Here is a 17,325-nt window from a genome sequence, read left to right on the forward strand (position 1 = left end):
ATTATCCATCTAGTGGCATTTGCACATCCCTATGTGTCCTTGCATGTTAAGGTGGTTGCATGAGCAATGCTGGTGCATTAATGTTTGGCTTTCATGACACCTCTTACAACTGTCTTCAAGAAAAGCAGTCTGTGGCAGACTTATCAGTAACAAAGAAGCTGACTTTAAAGCAGTCATCTATATAGCTCTTGTTGGTTTTGTGCTGAAAACATCAGAAGAACTTGCTCAAGTCTCTTTATACAGATGTGTGGTTCCATTGTGCTAAAAACTAGTGTTATTGTTGATGGCTACTGGACAGCCAATCTAAGCCAGAGGTGTTGGGACAATGACCGTTCATGGTCAAACTCACTCAATTGATGGTCCCCACGTTCTCTTGTAAGCCTCCTCTTATTTACTGTTCCTAAACGCCATTTTGGGGGACTGCACGGAATCCATTTCTTATCCTTCTTTGGGTTGTTGCCACTTCAGTTGCATATATAGTGACGAATCATCAGTCCAGTTTATGACCAGGGAAGGTCAAATCCTGGTAGAATCTACAGTAGATTCTGAAATAGCTTCTAATGGTTATCAGTTTGTTAGGATACTGGCACCAACAAATATGAACTAGCAGAGGTGCCATTTCCTCCCTGGTGCTTCTGACATATTGGTTTAAAAGGTGTGATGAGATTTTTAAGTCTTAATGCATTGACAAATTTGACTTCTCATGGTTAATCCAGAAGGGTATCTTATGTTCCCCACACTCCTCTTCTTACCTCCCACTCCCAGAGTCACCAACATAACAGTCTGGGAGAGGCCTTTCAGGATCTTGGACAGTGTTATATATATCTCATCAGAGTGTATGTTTCCACTTTGTCAAAAACTTTGAATGTACTACATGTCCACTACTATTCTCCTCCCACATCCCAGGAAGGCATTTCAGCAGAGTAGCAAGCAACACAGTCCCATTAATGTGTCTTTGTAGAGAACATTTAACATTTAGTTTGTAAGACTAACTCCCAGTTTAAAGATATGTGGTCTTGTAACTGCAGATAAAGGGAGAGGCTTGGAATTCATCCTTTTATTTCTAATTCAAAAAGGCCAATGATTTGGCACTTACTGATAATGTTTTGGATATTTTTCCTCTGTGTATTATTAACTGTTCAAATGCACTTAGTGGCTAAATTTAGTGCATTTTTTATGGCCATTTCTGCTCATCTAAGTCACTAAAGGATAACTGGTGAACTCTGTAAGAGTTTTGAATGCCTGCCTTTGGTGCTTTTAAAATGTCAGATGATCCTCTTTTCAAACAAGTGGTCTGCAATTGGAGTTCTTCGGCCCCTAATAAGGCAGATCTGTAAAGCACATGGTTACTACTTTGAGGTGTCTCAGTGCTAGGAATCCACTCTCGTAAAGATGATGCAATTACAGATTAAAAACCAGTAATATAGAACCAGGTTTTTAGCTCTTTCCTAAAGGAACCTTCAGAAAGAGCCTATCAGATAGTTTGGGAGTACCAGATCTTGGGTGCCAGATAACTAAAAGAGCTGCCTCCGATTCTAACCGTTTTAAAATTAGGAACAGAAGAGGGGCGTGGCCAAGCCAACGATGTAGTGACACTCGTTTCTCCGCTCTCTCTGCAGGTGTTTTCAGCTTTATTCCTCAGCATCAGGACCCCAGACCACTACTCAACTGGAACCCTGAACACACCGCTGCCTCCCGCTATCTGAGGATCAGGCCTAGGGCCGGCTCCCTCCTGGCAGCATTCTCCCGACAGCCTTTGGCTGAGGTCTGCTCGTTCTGATCCGCCATCTTGAAGCCTGCTGTCGTGCCTCAGTTCTTTTTAACCTGAGATCGGACTATTTAGTCCAGCTAGTAATGCACATATTGCAAAATGGGATCCCAACCCACTATTCTGATTGATCTACAATCATTATACCCTTGTTGGATTGGTACATAATAAATAAGGTACATACGACATTATCTCTAAACGGTTTAAAAATAGATATAAAAAATTACAACATCCATGCTGTTTTATATTATTAGGTACCTAACCCCTTGGGATATTTTAATTTTTACTGAACTCTGGCAATTCTACTCTGGAGTGCAGGTACAAATATTTTGACCTTATTTGAAATAACCATTCACTTGGGGTTTAGTAAAAACCACCTTGGACTGCTTGGGACTGACTGTCTCACTTCTTGGTATCTTCGCCTCTTTTAGATGAAATAAGTAATTCTGTTTACTACAAATGTATTTACAGAAGTAATTGCATGCCTTTTGTTCTTTTACCTTATGATATACCTACAAAGTGTACTGTCTGATGAACGTTGCATGTTCCCCTAGAAATATGAAATGAAGATATAACAAAAATCAGTGTAAAATATGTGCCAGTCGAACAGATGTAACGTAATTTGCAACATAGATAAATATGCGATATAATAACGTCTGAAATGTTGCTTTATACTCTTTTTATTAATTACAGGAAGTGAGGCTTTTTCCTGACGAAGGCGTAACTCACGCCAAAACGCGTGTCGAAAAGTAAACAGTCTTGCCACGGAATTGTCTGCTTTTTTTATACTAATATTAGTTTTTATGATTGTGATTTTATTGCTTATATGTATAGAATAATATTGTGTACTAAGATTTTGTGCAATTCACATGTAATGAGCGAATAAATTAAGAAAAGATTAAAAAAAAATTATATTTTGAACTTTACTTTTTGCAGTTAATTGGGGTTACACTGACTTTAGACAGTAATTGCCCTTTATTTGTATGATTGCCTAGGAAGTTACTTTTCATTGTACCTCTCACAATGCCCTGGGTGGTCCGGTTGGACAGCTTGCTGTGCCGCATGCTGCCCTCAGACCGGACGGACGGCCCACCCTTGACAATCTTTGATCCCCTGCAGCCTGCCCAGCGGGAGGTGGGTGACTGGAGCCTCCTTTGGTGGCACAATCAAGTTTTCAATACTCTCTCCCTTCCGGTGGCCATGCGGTGGGTATTGTTTGATTCTTTCACTTCTCACTAATAACACGTCATTGCTCACGCTGCAATCCGCCACGCGAGGCCTGCATAGTCTGCATTCATCAGCAGATCGGGCTACGTGCTGCCCGGGGTTGTGCATGCTGAAACACTTCACGGTCTGTATTTAATCACAGCAAACAGCCCCGCTCAACAAAGAGCCGGTGAATCTGACCAAGCGCAGAGGTATGTTTGTTTACACAGTCCCCGTCTTTGTCTTTGATCTAGTTTTGTGGCTATACTTTGAGGAACTACCTGAGGCTTATTTCCTTTACTGGTGTCTCCCCTCTAGGTCGATTCAGGATTTGTTTCTTTCTATAGTTCTCGATTACTTTTGCCTCTTGTCCATCATTTGAAATGGTGATTAAATATTGAGTAAGTTTACTAATCACATTTCAGGTCACTTGGGATGTTAATTTAATGAATTGTTTTTTTACCCAATGTTATATAGTTGTTGATACATCTCCATATTTATTTACAGCACATATAAAGCCACAACTCCTCTACAAGCGCTCGCTTCCTTGACACCGGAGCTTTCAGATCCACGTTCTTGAGCTTCCCCACCAGATTTCTCTAGGTGGTACTAATGGTAAAAACGCGGAATTCTAATTAATTATAACTATGTTCTCCACCACCTGTATTTAGTTCTCCACCACCTGTATTTATAAGGCCAATATTTTTAAACCGTCCCTAGGTGTCTCCACATGTCCTGATGAAGACCCCACTCCAAGGATCTAAATTCCCAGTACACACTTTTGGGGTCGAAACGTTGACGGTCTCATTTGTTTTCACGTACAGACAACAGCAATTAATTTACTGTGTCATCAGAATACTATGTGTTTTCATGCCTATTTAGCATTCAAGGTGGCTGGATAGGTCACTATCAGTTGTTGATGTATATACTGCACATTGCCTTTCCTTTTTCTGACATTTTTCACTAGCGCACATCTTTGAGCACTCCTTTCTTCCTCTCTGGAGCACCGTATCATAAAATTAATAGATATTTATGCTAAAAGTGAATATGAATGAAATCATGTCATGCAAATAAATTTAACAAATTGAATTTCTTCAGGTGATGTTGAGTTTAGTGTTGTGTACTTTTCCACTGTGGCCACCTATCTCTTGTACTGCATATGACCCAGGTCCAGTGGATGTTCGGGTTCCCCCATTGTTCTGTAACTGCCTTTAAAACAGAGGTATTACGAGGGGGGGATAAAGTGGGCTGCATCCTTGCCCACATAACCGCCAACAGACTGCACGTACTCCTATATCCAAAATCAAACTTGAGGACGCATCTGAGCTGTCTCTGAGAAAGCAAAGCAACATGTGTGCCAAGCTTTCTACAGTGCCCTTAATGAGAGAGCTAAACACCCCCCTCACCACCACCACCCCGGGGAGATATTAACTTTTTCGTGGACAATTGCCCTATTGATATCTCTTGACTCCCAACAAACACAACTCTTAGAGGCCCCTATTACTTGGAGCGAAATACAATGTGTCCTCTGAGACCTACCAGTGGACAAAACTTTGTGACCAGATGGCTCCCAGTGTCCTTCTACTGCAAATACCTCCCCAGCTCCAAGACCACATTCTACAGCTCTTTAATTCATTCACAGACGACACAGGTTTTACCCCCACCATGTCCACTACCGAAATAGTACTCATCCCTAAGTCTGGCAAAGACTTATCACTATGCGCCCCTTATCGTCTCATTCCACTGTTAAATACAGATGGCGAAATGTACACAAAGATTCTGGTGAACTGCCTAGATCCGTACCTTCCCGACTTAATTGACCCAGATCACGCCGGTTTCATTCGTCATCGTCCGGGTGCGGACAATATCCGCCATATTGCCCACATATTCAAGAAAGCACACCGCCGTGATAGCCCAACTTGCCTTCTCTCATTAGCTGCGGAGAAGTCCTTCGATCGAATGAGCTTACTTTTTCCCAAGCAGTCTTAAGTTAGATAGGTTTGGGGCAGGGAATGAATTCTCGGATAATGGCATCCTATATCTCTCCCACAGCACAGATCCGATAAATGGACAGCTCTCCCAACCTACTCACCTGGCGAGAGGCACTAGACAGGACTGCATGCTTTCACCTCTGCTCTTCACCCTGGTGTGTGAGCTATTGGCAGGATCTATTAGTCGGGTGAAGGACATTGTGGATATCCCTTTTGGTGGTTGCGAGCACAAGATTGCTGTCTTTGCCGGCGACCTCTTACTTACCCGTACCCCAACCTTAATCTTCCTTACTTGTCCTAGTAAACACCCTCGCGTCTTCAGACGGTCTCTGGGTTTAATATCTGGTCAAATGTCAAGCACTGAATCTGACTATTCCGCAAACAGGACCTAGCTTATCTACAGTCTCTTACACCCTTTCCAGTGGGCGCCACGCTCACTCTGATACTTGGTGCTTGAATTTAACCCCATATTTGACAACTTGGTCGTAATGTAGGAGATTATTCCTAGAAGACCTACGCAGATGGAAAGCACCCCAGGTATCTTGGCTAGGCTGCCTTAACTCGGTTAAAATGTCCATCTTACTGAAAATCTTATATATATTCCAGACACAGCCCATCCCCATTCCCCAGGATACAATCCTTCAACGTGACCTTCACACCTTCATCTTGGGCCGAAAGCGTCCAAAGTTCTTAAACACCATCCTCCTGCTCTCCAGGGACTGGGGAGAGTTTGACATGCCCCAATCTTTTGGAATACTTCTGGGCGGCACACTTCCGCTATATCTCAGTGAGTTGTCCACTAGCGAGAGAAACACTGCTTCCACATGGACTGTGTGGTGGCGTGTCGGCCCCCCTGGGACAACTTACCCCTTTGAATTGCTGGTTAGATATTTTGACAAGACACAGGGTCTGATCTAAGGCACCCACCAGGTATTACAACACTCCACCCCTGTACATGCACACAACTGCCTGGTGCATTGGCAGGCTGACTCCCCAGAAGGTATCTCACAGAAACAATGGGAGCAACTTTGGTGTGACATCCCAAAGATAGACAGAAGCATATTCCAGTGCGAAACAGCCTACAAATTAATCACTAGGTTGTACTACACCCCGACATGACAAGGGAGAAGGTTTCCCACTTCCTCTCCCCACTGCTTGTGTTGCCAATCAGCAACCAGTGACTTCTACCACATCTGGTAGTCCTGCCTCCTCCTTCCCCTATATAGGAAAGAGGTTCTGAGCCACATTAAAGGAACCATAGGCTTCCCGCTCCTGAACTCGTATAACACCGTCATACTTGGCATTTGCCCTTTAACACTGACAGCAATGACGCATTCTGACTGGCACCTCATAGCTTATATGTAAGGCACAGCTAAACAATTACTTGCTCTCCATTGGAAGAAACCTACCGCGCCACCAATCACCTAGTGACTTACGTGTCTTTGGCATGTCATGGCCATGGAGCTTCTATCCCACAGGGTAACACACACCAAGAACAAATTTGCCCGCGTCTGGCTGCCCCTAATAGTTACTTTTCCAGAATGAAACATACCACCCCGACTTTGGGCTCTTCAGCTATTCGAACACGCCTCTCCTGGATCTGAAGACTCCATCCCATAGGCTGGGGACTGGCCCTCCCCCGGCATGCCATCGATTTGCATTACTCTTATCCCTATATACAATCACCAATGCTCCCACTCGAGATATCCCCTCACCCATATGCTTCCTTGGAAGGAAGACTCTTTATATTGCTGTACCCTTGACCTACATTTGATTTCTCCTTTTGTCCTATTTTTCAACTCCTTTCTTCTGAATTTATCCCCATTTACTACTTCTGTAAACCCTGTTGCACCTTTGTTTGCTTTAATATCCTACTGCTTGGCTGATCCAATGCTTAGAGACCTTCCTGGCCACAAAGTTTATGTAGTCCTGGTTGCCTTGATTGTTCGACGATGTTGCCATTTGCAAACATTGATTTCCAATTAAATGCAGATTATTGCACTCTTGTATACACTCTTTCAATTATATTCAATTAAAACGACGAAGACATTTTTTTAAAAAAATTAGGAACCCCCGTTCATTAACCAAACATCAGGGCGAGATCTTCCATCTACTCGACACCCTCCACCCAGACATCCTGCTCCTTTCTGAAACCTGGCTATCATCAGAATCCACACCAGATATTCTGGCTACCCTCCCCGATAATTATTATATTCTCCAGGCCAATGGACCAGACGGGAAGACTGGGGGAGGAGTTGCTGCCATCATTGCTCATCCACACTTTTTCACCTCCCTCACTATCCCCAACACTCCGCTGGCTGAGATTCACGCAGTCACTTTGCACTCCAAAAATGTTCAACTGGCATGTGTTCTTTGTTACCGCCCTCCCAACCCTTCCTTAAATTTTGTCCAATTTTTTAGCAATCTTGTTGCTGAGCTTGTAATTAATCATGCCAAGCTCCTTATTATGGGGGACTTCAACTACTGGCCACATGATCCCCTTGAGAGCTCCTGCTCTAGACAGTTTAGGGAGCTGCTTTCTGGGCTAAACTTCTCAGAAGTCATTACATTAGCGACACATATTAAAGGGCATACTCTGGACCAGGCCTGGAGCCTCAATTTAGACATTTTCGAGCTTCAGGTATCCCCTTGTGCCTGGTCCGATCACCATTCTGTTTCATTCTCTATCAGCCTTCCGGCCACTATATCTACACACTCTGTTGCCCCCATCATGACCAGAGATTGGAAGCATGTAGATATTCCTTCCATTTGCTCCAATCTCACTTCCACCGTTTCAGCTTTTCCTGATCTTTTGGATACCCAATGTTCGCCACATGCTCAAGCTGATGCTCTCTCTTCCTGTCTGACCCAGGCGAGAGACACTTTTGCCCCTCTTAAGATCTTAAAAATCAAGCGACCCCACGACGCCCAACTTTGGTTCACCAAAGACCTCAGGGACAGGAAGCTCGCCCTGCGCCAACTGGAGCGTAAGTGGAGGCTCCACTATTGCCCCCTTAAGAAAACCCTGTTCCTGAAGGCCTTACAGGACTATAAGTTGGCCATCGTGTCGGGTAAATCAGCACATTTTTCGGCAAAAATACTTGGAGCCAGCTGCAAATCCAAAACTATTTTTTCCATTGTGGACGAGCTGGTCAAACCTGACCGCATCACCATTAAATCTCCCCCATTGCAACTTCTTTGCGACTCTCTTAACAGTTATTTTATCGATAAAATTACAATAATAAAAACTAGCATTCCTGCTGCTATCACTATGCCACACCCTCCTACAGTTGCCCCTAATCATTCGCTTTATTAGGCATTCCCCACCCTCACTGAGGACATCTTTTTCTTTTTCTTAGGGAAAGTGAAGTTGGGCTCGCCTCAGGATTGTTGCCCTCCTGATATCAGTCGTGAGATCTATCACAATATCCCTACACCCCCTTTAGCCCTCTTGAACAATTCCCTCTCCTCTGGAGTGGTCCCCCTCTCCTTCAAAACGGCGGTGGTCTCTCCAATCTTGAAAAAACCTGGATTAGATCCCGACATTCCTTCCAACTTTCGTCCAATTTCCCTCCTTCCCTACCTGGGTAAAGTCTTGGAAGCCTATGTGGGTACCTGCCTGAGTGACTTCATTGAATCCTCTCACTTCCTTGACCCCATCAGGCCGGCTTTAGACCCCAACATTCCACCGAGTCTATCGCCCTGGCCGTTCACGAGGAGTTAAGAAGGGGGGCTGATCAGAACATCTCTCAGGCTCTGGTGCTCCTGGATTTGTCGGCGGCGTTCGACACGGTAGATCACTCCATCTTACTTGAACTTGTCGAGCACGCCGGCATCCAGGGGCTACCACTGAAGTGGATCGCCTCCTTTCTTCAGGATCGCACTCAAGCTGTATCCCTCCCACCTTTGTCCTCAGTGGAAAAACATCGTACTTGTGGAGTCCCGCAGGGCTCCTCGCTTTCACCACTTCTTTTTAATCTTTATATTCGCCCTCTCATCTCGGAGCTTCAACAAAAATCGGTCACCATCTTCAACTACGCGGATGACCTTCAGATCATCTTCAGCATTGATTCCTCTCCGTCTTCTATACAACATGTCCACTCTGTAATGAACTTTATAAGCTCCTGGATGAATCATAATCAACTCAAACTTAACCCCGACAAAACGGAGTTAGTTCTCATTGGTCCCCTCGACAATCCCTGGAGTTCGCTCTTCTGGCCTCGCACACTTGGTCCCTCTCCTTCCCCGATTGACACTGTTAGGAGTTTAGGGGTCACCATTTCCAAAGATCTTTCAATGAGGGCACAAACTGTGGTGTGGTGGACTGTGGTTTCCACTTGTTTTTACCATCTGCACCGCATACGGAAAATCAGCAGATTCCTCTCCCACTAAGCTCTTGTTCAGGTCACCCTGGGATTGGTTATCTCGCGAATTGATTATGCGAACTCATTATTCGTGGGTATCCCAGCATATCAAGTAAAAAGTCTCCAACTTATTCAGAACCAGGCAGCCAGGTTGGTCTATGGACTGCCCAAATCCACTCACACGAAGCCCCTGTTAAAGAGCCTTCATTGGCTCCCAGTGGCCCAGCGCAGCCTTTTCAAACTTGGCTGCTTGATTCACAAAGCTCTTTCCTCTCAGGGACCCGCCTTCATCTCTTCCCTCGTACATCGCCATGTTCCTCAGCGTGACCTCTGGTCATCCACTCACAATCTCCTCACCCCCTGCCCCTTCAGGCGGAAAAAACATGGAGGATTGCGGTTTTCCTCACAGGCCTCCCTTTTTTGGAATTCCCTTCCCCTTGCACTGCGTCTTCTTCCCTCCCACGCTCATTTTAGAAAATCCTTGAAAACTTGGCTCTTTTCGTCTGCATACAACTGAGTTCTTCAGACCAGTTTCAGACAGCTCTCCCACCCCAGCGCCAAGATACCGTAGGTGAACGTGCGCTTGATAAATGTCATTTACCATACCATACCAGGAACAGAAGCTAGTCTGGCACAAGATACTCTTAAGTTCCTAGCTGGAGCTTAAGGTCCCTCTAGAAGTACAAAAAGTCATATTGGATGAAAGTCTCATCTACAACACTATCCTCTGTATGAAGAAATATGTTGTTGTCTTCCGAATTTTGTGCAAGTATTTTCCATGGTGTAACACCGAACTGGACTTAGGCCACTAATGTGCCAGCTCTATCAGTTCCTGTGAAGGCAGAGATATATTATACCATACATATTGTGTACTTTCAAGGACAAAGTGGCCTGTTGTACTCCATGTCATCAGCTCTTTAGAGTGGATCTGTAAAGTATACCCTCGCTGTATCACATGCGATAAATCACATTACAAAAGTATTGCTTCCAATAAATCGACCTAACCACTACATCACAAGGTTAAGCCGAAATAAGCAGATCTTGGGTTTTGGAAATTAAATTCTGTGGACTGGTCTGATGGGGCCTTCTACTGTACGCTGGAGGGAAAAGTCAGAGAGGCTGTTTTGTGGTCATAAATGTGTTTTCCGCTAGACCTATCGCTCCCCCTACCCTTTCTGTTTTTTTTAAAATGTATATAATGGAGTTGAATTTCAGTAAGTGTTACCTTTAGGAGAGGCTTGCTAACTTGCACAGTGTCACTGGTGAACTAAAGATTTATTCTGCCTTTAAAAGAAGAAAAGTGTATTAACTCTTGAGTTATGTTGCTGTTACGTTATTGGAGGTAATAATGGATATTCCTTGTTTAAGGGCAACTTTTGTTGGTAAAATAAATATTTAATAAAAAGTATATACTTACCTTGACGTTCCAGTATTGTAGTTGTAGTATGGTTTTGTATGTCAATGTGATCTACAACCTAGTGTGGCAGTCAATACTGAGGCTCTGGCTACACTTTGTTTCGCATTCTAAGACTTTTGCAGATGTCTGGAGCCTCTTTGTAGTTCGGTGCCAGAGTGTACATTTTTAAACTGCTATTCTATCCTGCACTCTGTTGCTGCTTATAGACTAGGGGCCACCATCTTCAACTTTACCCAATTCCTTCAGTTTGAGCTTTAATTTAAATCGTACATAAACCTCCTATATCACTGATAACCTGAACTTTTATTAGAATACTACATTTTAAGAGGCAGTGTCTATACCTAGAAAAATGCATTGATTTGCAAGATCTACAAGTTGTTTAGTTGCTGTGACACATCATTCAATCCTTTACTAAAGTCTCTCATCAATTTATGGATAGAATAGTTGCTTATGTGTGACTCATAGGAAAGTGTAGCAGATCTTCTTAGTTTTTTTTGTATTCTCACTGAGCAAAATGTTTCATATGTGGATAGCTTCTCCAGTGTTAAGGAAGAATACAGTTGGTAAGCTTCCTTCTCTCATTAGTTCAGTTTTGTTATTTTTATGGTACTGTTATTTTTATAAGACCATCTGCTCCAAAAATGCAGTGGGTTGGCTGGCTTTGTGTCTTTCTTTTTACTGTTTCCAACAGGGAATCCAGGAGGATGGATGAAGTAGTAAGAAAATTGCATATTCTTCAAACTTAAGGTCACTTAGCAAAATATCAATATGGGTCTGGGAGTTGTCAACCACTTCCCATCTGGGGTCGTGGCTAGGCAGACCAAGATGGCGGTCAGCTGTTAGGTGGGTTCCCAACGCCTGATCTTCTTTCTTTCACATCCTGCCTGGCAGCACAATTCTGGCTCGTTGATCAGGGGCCTTCGGGCCTCCTCGGAATTCCCTCTGTGGCTCCCGGTGGAGGACTGGGGCCGCCTAAAAACGTGTGGTGCATGGGATCGGGAACCTAAAGATGGCAGCCGGAATGATGAGGCGACAGCCGGCCGGGAAGTGCTGCGGACCTTCTCTGCTCTGTTGCCTGGGAGATACCCACCAGAGGTCTCTCGCTGTAGAGGGAGCACGATTCCCTTCGCTTGCTCCACCTCTCTGTTTCCAATGGCATAGGCTGCGCCATACCGGGCTGCCGCCGTAGTAGATTGCAGAGTCCTGAATAGGTCTTGCAAGTGTCCTCACAGTGCGAACAGAGGTAGGGGGCAACTATTGGGACCAGTGTGAGTGCTTCTCATTTTCCCCCCACCTCCAATCGGCCTCATCTGAAAGAGACACGTTAGTGATAGATTTCTTACCTTAGAATATCCCCAGGGGTCAGACTGGATCCGGAATCTTTTGCATAGCAATACCCCTGCGCGTCGGTAGGCGTCGTCCGCGGCTCCGCGTCCGTCGTCCGCGTCGTTAGCGCCGGAATGACGTCGTCTGAGTACTTAGACGCCGCCCATGCGCGCTGACGTCAGTTCTTCTTTTTTCCGCGCCAGCTAGCGCAGATCCGGAGAAGCTCTACCCCTAGTCATTTTTTGACTAAACTTTTTGATATTTTTGATAGTTTCTTTACTCGAGTCTTCGACTCTATTGGTGCCGGTAGGGATGCTCGGGTTCAATCCCTGCTCGAAGTGCGACCTACTGATGTCGGTTACCGACCCCCATCGCCGGTGCCTGAAGTGTTAAGGCCTCGACCATGACGACCGCACCTGCTCCGACTGCCGGGCCCTGACGTCTAAAGCTAGGCGGGAGCGGTCCAGCAAGCGACTCGAGCTCCGGCAGTCGGCCCGCGCCGTTCCAGGTCCCGGTTCCACGGGAGGTCGAGGGACCGGTCGCGGGGTCGGAGTCATCGCAGCTGCGGGAGTGGACATCAGTCGTCAGGATCCAAGTCCTCAGGTAAGAGGCATGAGAGGTCAGAGAGACGTCATCGTTCCTCCGACCCACCCCGACGCTCGCACGATGCGGTAGGGGGTTCGGGTGACACCACCCACGCGCCTCCATCGGAGTCGCAAGCGTCGCCGCCTGCCCCACACCTTCGGGTCCCTGGGCACGCGCGTTGCCGGAGGAGATCAAGCGGTACCTCATGGCCATGAGGTCCCTCCCTCAACCGGGTTCCGTGGCGCCTCCGGGCCCAACGGTCACGGCTGGAGGCCCTAGCGGGTCGGATGCTTCGGCCCCTACTTCGGTCCCGGCGCCGCAGGACCTCACCGGATCCGCTTCCGGATCCGGGTCTTCGCCGGTCGACCTCACCGGCGCCGGCCCCGCGGGTGTCGCCCCCGGCACCCGCTGTGGACGCCGTCCCCAATCTTCCCTTCGGTCCGACCCTGGCGCCGGAACGGCGCCGCTGGGCGCTGCTTCCAACGGCCTTTGGAGATTTTTATTTCCATGAGGAGGCCCCGTCTGTTGCCCCTGTTTTACAGGAGACGGGTGACGAGGGTGACTGGGAGGGGTCTGAAGACCCTCTGGCATTGGAGTGCCAGTCTCAAGAGTACTGGACATATGAACTTGGGGAGGTCAGTGGTATTGACACTTCGCCAGACACTGGATTTGTCTCCCCTCCCACCGTGGCTACGGAGGAGGGGTCTACTTACAGTGTAGTGTTGACGAGGGTGGCCAAGGCCTTAAACCTTGAGCTCCCCGTCGCGGCCGTGAGGACTAACCTCCTCACTGAGGTCCTCAAACCGCAGACAAGCTCCAGTGAGCCCCTGCTGCCGTTCAATGAGGCCTTGTGTGACGTTCTTGTGGGCACTTGGTCCAAGCCCGCCACAGGTCCGCCTGTGGATAGAAACGTGGCCAGACGCTACCGCCCGGCCCCTGGCGACCCTTGCTTTTTGTCCACCCATCCCACCCCAGAGAGCCTGGTTATCCAGGCCTCCATTCCCAGACCGCATTCCCGACGGCTCCGCCCGATCGGGAATCCAAGAGATATGAACAATTCGGGAAGAAGGTGTTCTTGTCCCTGAGTTTGTGGCTGCGGTCTGTCAATACCGCCTGTCTCTTGGGCCGCTACACCCACACACTGTGGGACGCGGTCGCGGAGGTGCTGCCACAATGTCCGGAGGAGGTCCGGGCTAAGCTTGCCCAAACCCTTGTGGAGGGCCGAGATGCAGCGCGATATTCCATCCGGTGTGGGCTGGATACCACGGACTCACTGGGCAGGGCGATGGCAACGACAGTGGCGGTTCGACGCCACGCCTGGTTGAGGTCCGCCAACTTTTCGGACGATGTCCAGGCCACACTTCTGGACATGCCGTTCGATGGCCGTCGCCTCTTTGGCGACAAGGCAGACCATGCGCTTGAGCGTTTTAAGGACTCCAGGTCTACGGCCAAGTCCTTGGGCCTCTCGGCCACATGCCAGCAATCGGGTGCCTTTCGCTCCTTTCGTGGCCACAGAAGGGGCACCCCCACACGTGCTGCCAGCCACGCACCGCAGAATGTTCAACAGCGCGGTGGCGGCCGTGGAAACCGCTGTGACGGCGGTCAGGGACAACGGCGAGGCCAGTCCACACCTCCCTCCGCAGCACTTGCCTCTAAACCTTCCTAGTCAGAGTATTCAGGCCCACGTGACGCCTGTGGGAGGTAGGGTTCGCCATCACCTCTCCCACTGGCGCACTGTCACGTCGGACAGGTGGGTGCTGCAGATCGTCCGAAGGGGCTACTCCCTCCCCTTCGAGGCGACCCCTCCAGCCATGCCACCACAATTCCACTGTGTGTCGGGGGATCACTTGCAACTTCTGCAAGAGGAAGTCACGGCCCTCTTGGCCAAGGGGGCCATCGAGCGCGTTCCTGGGCCAGAAGTAGGGTGTGGTTGTTACTCCCACTACTTTCTGGTACCCATGAAGGGCAAAGGGGGCCTACGCCCTATCTTGGACCTACGGAACGTCAACGGCTTCCTCTGGAAGGAGAGGTTCAAGATGCTGACTTTGGCTCAGGTCTTAGCTGCCCTGGACCCTGGAGACTGGCTGGTAGCGTTGGACTTGCAGGATGCTTATTTTCACATCCCCGTCCTGCCGGCCCACCGGGGTTACCTGCGGTTCACGGTAGGCCACGAGCACTTTCAGTTTACCGTGCTCCCCTTCGGCCTTAACAGCGCCCCACGGGTGTTAACAAAGGTGATGGCGGTGGTCGCAGCTCATCTGCGCAGGTTAGGGGTGTCAGTCTTCCCCTACCTCGACGACTGGTTGTTGAAGGCGGGCTCGCCCCAGACAGTCGTCGGCCACCTCCAGACTACGGGCGACCTCCTGCACTTGCTGGGGTTCTCAATCAACGTGCCGAAGTCGCACCTGTGTCCCTCTCAGAAGCTCTTCTTCATCTGAGCGGTTCTAGACTCGGCGCAGTTTCGGGTTTATCCTCCTGAACTGCGGGTTCGGGATATTCAGGCTCTGATTCCAATCTTTCAGCCTTTATCCCGAGTCTCGGTCAGGTTGAAGCTGATGCCCTCCTGCATCCTTCTGGTGCATCACGCCCGGTGGCGGATGCGGGCTCTGCAGTGGGACCTGAAGTTTCAGTGGGCCCAGCATCAGGGCAACTTGTCCGATCATGTCTTGATCTCGGAGGGCACTGCAAGACAGTTGCAGTGGTGGCTCACGGACCGCGATTGGGTCAGTGGCAGATCCCTCTCCCTACCCCACCCGGAGCACGTGGTTGTGACGGGCTCGTCCCTCCAGAGCTGGGGAGGCCACTTTGGAGAGGCGGAGATCAGAGGCCTCTGGTCTCCGGCGGAGTCCCGGCTCCATATCAACCTTTTGGAGCTACGGGCGATTCGTCTAGCACTGAAGGCATTCCTCCCCTCTGTCCGGGGGAGTGTAGTGCAGGTGTTCACGGACAACACCACCGCCATGTGGTACTGCAACAAGCAGGGCGGTGTGGGGTCATGGACCCTATGCCAGGAGGCTCTCCGCCTCGGGCAGTGTCTGGAACGTCAGGTTCAACACCTGGCAGGTTCTCTGAACGCCAGGGCGGACAAACTCAGCCGTCGGTGCATGACGGATCACGAATGGCGTCTGAACTTGAACGTGGCGCAAGGCCTCTTTCAGCAGTGGGGAGAGCCTTGGTTAGATCTATTCGCCACAGAAGAGAACGCGCAATGTCATCAGTTCTGCGCGTTGGAATTTCCAAGGCGGCACTCGCTCGAGACGCTTTTCGTCGCGAATGGAGCTGCGGTCTATTGTACGCCTTTCCGCCTATACTACTTCTGCCCAGAGTGCTGAAGAAGGTCGGGCGCGACCGGGCCCAGGTTATTCTTGTGGCTCCGGACTGGCAACGAAGATACTGGTATCCCGAGCTACTCAGCATGTCAGTCGATCCCCCGATTCGTCTGCCTCTTCAGGAGGACCTTCTGTCGCAGCAGCAGGGGACGGTTCTGCACCCGAACCTGTCCAGTCTCCACCTACAAGCTTGGAGATTGAGCGGCGGCATTTGAGGCCATTTGACTTGCCTCCCGAAGTCTGTGATGTCATTCTGGCAGCCAGGCGTCCCTCCACAAAGTCGGTATACGCCTGCAGGTGGAACAGATTTGTGGCATGGTGCACAGCAAAGGCTGTGGACCCTCTCTCTGCACCCCTTTCTGAGGTTCTCCTCTTTCTTCTTTCTCTTGCCCAGCAGGGCTCTGCTCTGGGCACTAACAAATATTTCTGCCCTTTCCGCCTTCTTACAGCTACCTGATCAGCCTTCCTTGTTCAAGTCCCCCATTGTAAATAGGTTTTTGAAGGGCATCACACAAATGTTCCCTCCTGTGCCCCAGTGGGACTTGAATCTTGTACTTACTTATCTTATGTGTGCTCCCTTTGAGCCGCTCCATAACTGTCCTCTCCGTCTTCTTACTTTGAAGACTGCTTTCCTGGTGGCCATCACCTCTGCCAGGAGAGTGAGTGAGCTCCAGGCTCTTTCTTCTACACCTCCTTTCCTCTCTGTCCATCCGGTCAAGGTTGTGTTGCAGACGAGACCCTCTTTCCTGCCAAAGGTTGTCACGGCCTTCCACATCGGGCAGTCCATTACCTTGCCCACCTTCTTTCAGCCTCCGCATCCCTCGAAAGAGGAAGAGAGGCTCCACCGTCTGGACCCAAAACGTGCGCTCTCTTTTTATCTGGATCGCACACGCCAGTTCCGGGTGGATGACCAACTCTTTGTTGGTTACGTGGGCGCTTAGAAGGGAAAGTCGGTGCACAAGCGGACCATTTCGCGGTGGATCATCTTGTGTATCCAGGCATGTTACTCCTTGGCCAAAAAGGAGCCCCCTGTTGGATTGCGGGCCACGGCGACTACAACTGCCCTGGGCCGAGGAGTGCCCTTGCAGGACATTTGCCAGGCAGCTACGTGGGCCTCGCTGCACACGTTTGCACGACACTACTGCCTGGACAGCCTAGTCCGGAGGGATGGCTTCTTTGGCCGTTCCGTCCTCCAGGACTTTCTGGTGTGATTATTGGTTCGCAGACCCACCACCGGGGTTGGTATTGCTGGGGTATCTATTCTAAGGTAAGGAATCGATCACTAACGTGTCTCTTTCAGATGCACAAGTTATTTTTGTGTAACGATATATCTGTAAGA

Source organism: Lissotriton vulgaris, chromosome 9, assembly GCF_964263255.1.
Source record: "Lissotriton vulgaris chromosome 9, aLisVul1.2, whole genome shotgun sequence".
NCBI lineage: Eukaryota > Metazoa > Chordata > Amphibia > Caudata > Salamandridae > Lissotriton > Lissotriton vulgaris.